Source organism: Orycteropus afer, unplaced genomic scaffold (assembly GCF_000298275.1).
Source record: "Orycteropus afer afer isolate SDZICR_OR568_19922 unplaced genomic scaffold, OryAfe1.0 scaffold00178, whole genome shotgun sequence".
NCBI lineage: Eukaryota > Metazoa > Chordata > Mammalia > Tubulidentata > Orycteropodidae > Orycteropus > Orycteropus afer.
Window position 1 is genome coordinate 4,854,767 of NW_006921765.1, and position 5,330 is coordinate 4,860,096.

Sequence of the window (5,330 nt, forward strand, 5' to 3'; positions counted from 1 at the left end):
TGGTAGGACAAACCAACAGACAAGTTTGTCTCCCTTAGCTGTTGGAAACCCCTCCAACCACCCTTACCTGGATCCCTGTGGCTAACTCCTTGATCTGTTCCAGTCCCCTTTGCCTTTTCTGCCCTCTCCTTGCTTCCCACCTCACTGCTTGGGGGGGTGGCCTGGGTTCCCTCTCCTCACCTGGCTCCCTGCATATAGCTCTCTCCATATAGCTCTCCTATAGCTCTCTCTATTCATGTTCTAGTCACTATTTCCCTTCTTGCTTTTAAGGCAAGACCCAAGGTATTAAACCATCCTTTTTTGGTTTTCCTAATGTCTGACCTCATTTTTGTAAATAGTCTCATTGTTAAACTCTCTTCATTTTCATATTTTGAGTAATTTGCACCTGTCTATTTCCTATGGGGACCCTGGGACAGTAGTAGTGATCAAGTGTAGCTCCAAGAAACTAACCCTCAAGTATGATTTGGGAGATGGATTTAAGAAGCACATGAATAAACAAACTCCCTGCAAGAGGGAAATGAGACCCTTGTTATTTGGAATTAGGATTCTCAGATGTACATGGTAGTGGCATAGGAATGGTAGAGATCAGGTGACAGTGGGACTTAGATGCTATTATGACAATAGTGATTCTAAAATTATTTTGTTGTTGTTGTTATATGCCCTCGAGTTGGACTTGACTCATAGAGACCCCTCCTTGGGTTTCCGAGGCAGTACCACTATGGAAGTAGAAACAATACTGCTCTGACAGCTGTAGAGAAAATGCACAGGGAAACAGACATAGTGAAGTCTTACCATTTCAAGCTTAGTACTTGAGTAGGAAATCAGAATACCTCCATGACAGCTTTGAAGGAGGCCCTCATACCTGTAGCTGCAAGGCAGATATGAGTGAGCAAAGTCACAGTGGCAATTTGACACCAAATTGATATCTTATGACAAGGTAAGGACACTGGCAGGAGGAGTGGAACCCTATGACATGAGAAGGGAACATTTGGGAAGATGAATCAGAAGAAGCTGAGAACTCTGAATCCTCAAATCCCTCGGGAATTTCCTTATCAGTAGAGGCAGCTACCTCTCATTCTCATCATTATAGGACAAACCTGCCTTTCCAGGCATAAAAAACGTAAGTGAGTTAAGTGAGACAATTATTTTACAGTGAGACAATTATTTTACAGAGTAATACTGCTTCTCTTGAAGAAAGCCCTCACTTCTTATCAACACCTCCATTCATTGCTTCCAGGTTTTTAACAAGAGTTAGACGCCAAACAGAGAAGTATAAGGCCTGATCTTGGAGGGCTTAGCTATTACACAGAAAGTTGCAGGACCTCATCAATGTCTGTTGGCAGCGTGTGTAAAGAATGTATAGTAGTTTCCATGTTTTTGCTGTTGTGAATAATGCTGTGATGAAGATGGGTGCATATATCTATTCATGTCACAGCTTTTATTTCTCTTTTATGTGTACCTAGCAATGGGATTGAAGGTATTTCTATTTCCATTTTTTTTTCAAGGAATTACCATACCATTATCCATAGTGGTTTCATCATTCTACAGTCCCACCAACATTATATAAGGGTTCTAGTCTCTCCACACCCTCACCAGCATTGGTTGTTTTCTGTTTTTTGGAACTTTGCTATTAATGCTGGCTGAGATGATATCTCACTGATGTTTTGATTTGATCTCTAATATCTAATGATTGTGAGCAGTTCTTCATATGTTTGTTGGCTACCTGAAGGTCTATGGTGAAATATCTACTCGTGTCCTCTGCCATTTTCAATTGGATTGTTCGATTTTTTTTGTTGCTGATATGCTGAAATGCTCTATAAATTTTATAGATGAATCCGTTGTCTGATATGACATTGCTGAAAATTTATACCAGTCTGTAGTTTCTCTTTTTATTCTTTTGGTGAAGTCTTTTGATGCACATAAATGTTTAATTTTCAGGAGGTCCAGTCATCTAGTTTGTACTCAGCTATTTGTGTGTGCTTAGTTATATTTGACAGTATTTTAGGGCCTCTAAGTTTGTCCCTATTTTTCCTTTGATGGTCTTTGTAGTTTCAGGTTTATTCACAGTAGTAAAAAAGATGGAAGCAACCTAAGTAACCATCAATGGATGAACAGATAAACTAATGCTGGCACATACAGACAATGGAATACTATGCAACAGTGAAGAATGATGATGAATCTCCTCATAACACAGATGAACCTAGAGGACATTATGCTGAGTGAGATTACTCAACCACAAAAGGGCAAATATTTTATGGGAGCACTATTGTAAAAAGTCAAGAAAAAGTTTACGAGAGAGAAACATTCATTGAAGGTTATGGGGGTGGGGAGGGGAAGGAAGGATAAATTACTAAATAGAAGGTAGATCCACATTAACTTAAGTGAAGGGAAAGGCAATATACAATAAGGGGGAAGTCAGCACAAAATTATCAAGGCAAAAGAAGACACTGGGAGGAGCAAAAGTGTTAAAGGTAGCAAAGGAAAATACCATTACATACTCAATCCTGTAACAGTAATAACAATAATCTATGAGTAGATATACAGATAGACACGCAAGCTGAGCAGAGGTGGGAAGGCAAATGGGACCTTACTCATGAACTTATACAGGTTTGACAGAAGATGTGTCTACATATGAATTTATATGTGCATGTACTGTAAATACATCTGTGAATATATTAGAGAATACAGGGGGCAAAGTTATGAAAACTTTTTAGCCATAACAAACCTTGAAAGAATGAGGTGCTGGGGCTGGGGGCTCAGGACTATCGTCTCGGGGACACCAACATCAATTGGCGTAATATAGCTCACAAAGAGAATGTTCTACATCCTACTTTGGTGAGTAGTGACTGAGGTTTTAAAATCCTGTGAGTGGACAACTAAGGTGCTACTATTCATTTATCCCTAACCACCCACCAGCCCCTCCTCAGAAGGAAGATTGGGCAATCTACTTCCGTAGTGATACTGTCTCAGAAACCCAAGGAGGGGTTGTTATGAGTCGGATCCAACTCAATGGCAATGGTTTTGGTGGTTTTTATAGCCAAGAAGAGTGAGGAAAAGCAAAGATGTAAGGAAACAATTAGTCCAAAGGACTAATGGACTACATGAACCCCAGCCTTTGCAACCCAAAGACCCAATGAACTAGATGGTGCCTGGTTATCACTGCTGACTGCTCTGAAAGGAATCACACTAGTAGATCATGGATAGAGTGGGAGAAAAATGTAGAACAAAACTCGAAATCAGAAAAAAAGCCAGATTAACTGGTCTAATTAACTGGTAGAACCTCTGAAACTATAGCTCTTAGGCATCCTTCTACCCTGTAACTGAAGACACCTCCGTGGCTCAACTTTCAAACAACAGAGAGGGTTATAAAGTGAACAGTAACATCAGGGAGATATGAACTCTTTAGACAATCAACCATATGATCAAAAAGACAACATTTGCCCAGGAATAAAGCAATGAAAACAGGGAGTAAATGGGAAGAATGCTTTTTGCTTTTACATTGTGTGAATTGTAATCAATGTCACAAAACAAAATGTGTATGAATTGTTGAGTGGAAAGCCAATTTGCCCTGTAAACTTTCACCAAAATCACAATAAAAAGTATGGAAGGAAAAAAAAAAGGCATATATAGTAGCAGATCCTAATGGCATTAGATGGAGGCTGTCATTGATAATGTCATCCATCTACAGAAAGTTATAGTTCCTGTCAGGCTCCTCTCCTTTCTCTTCATTTCAGTAACTGCTCAATCCCCTTGCCCATTCAGGCTCAGTATGGTCATGGTTCCATTGTTACTTGCCCCAAAAGAGTACATTATCACTTGCTGACTACCTTTAACCCTGCCCACAACTTTGAACTTCCCTTATTTATCCTGTTTGAGTGGATTTTTTCCTACCCTGACCAAAAATAATATACTTTCTATTTTCCCTGTTGTTTTGCAAGTGTGCTTTTTACTATTGTCATTCCCACTACCCAGAATTCTTTTCTTACTTATCCCTCAAAAATCAGCTCAAAAATCAGCCTTTAAATGAAGCTTCTCTATTCTAAAAGGTGGTACTGATATATCCCTCCCTGAAGTCACATAGCCCTTTCCACAGCCCTCTTTTATGTTTTGTTTATCAGTTTCTTCCTTGAATTGTTACTATTTCTGATCTGAACATGGTGAGTATCCTTTCTCAGTGTATAAGCTTCCTGAAGGCAGTATTCGTGTTCAATTCTTACTTTCATCTCCAATGAACCTTGCCAAGCTGCTTATTGTTGTTGTTGTTAGATGCCATCAGATTGCCCCCTGACTCATGGAGACCCCAAGCACAATGGGATTAGATCATGATCTACAATGTTTTTACTGGTTGATTTTTAGAAGTCAACAGCCAGGCCTTTCTTCCTAGTCTATATTATTCTGGGGGCTCTGCTGGAACCTGTTCAGCATCATAGCAACATCATATGCCTCCCACTAACAGACGGGTGGTGGCTATGCTTAATATGCATTGGCTAGAAATTGAACCTGGGTATATTGCATGGAGGGAGCTCTGGTGGCATAGAGCCTAAGGCATTTGACTGCTAACCAGAAGGCTGGTGGTTCAAACCCACCAGCCACTCCTAGGAAGGAAGGTTGGGCAATCTGCTTCTGTAGAGATATTGTCTTGGAAACCCAAGGAGAGGTCGCTGAGTCAGATCCGATTTGAAGATAGTAAGTTTTATATATATGTATGTGTGTGTGTATGGAAATATATATATTGCTTGAAAGACAATAGTTCTACCACTGAACCACCACTGTTGTCAACACTGCTGCTTAGTAAATAATAATATCTACTGCCATCGAGTTGATTCCAACCCATAACAACTCCCACTGGGTTTCTAAAGTTGTTAAGTCTTTACAGAAGTAGATTGCCTCATCTTCTTCCCACAGAGCAGCTGGTGGGTTTGAACCATCAACTTTCTGTTTAGCAGTCAAATACCTTACCCACTACACAACCAATGCTACTTGTTATGTTACGTTAGGTGCCATTAAGTCATTTCCAACTCCTAGTGACCCCATGCACAGCAGAATGAAACACTGCCCAATCCTGTGTCAGCTCCATGATTCCTGCTATACTTGAGCCCATCATCGCAGCCACTGTGTAAATCCATCTCATTGAAGGCCTCCTCCTCTTTCATCGACCCTCCACCCTACCAAGCATTCCCTTCTGCAGGGAATGGTCCCTTCTGACTACATGACCAAAATAGGTGAGACAAAGTCTGGCCATTCTCGCTTCCAAGGAGCATTTCAGGTGCACTTCCTCCAGGACAGATCTGTTAGTTCTTTTAGCAGTTCATGGTACTTTCAGCATTCTT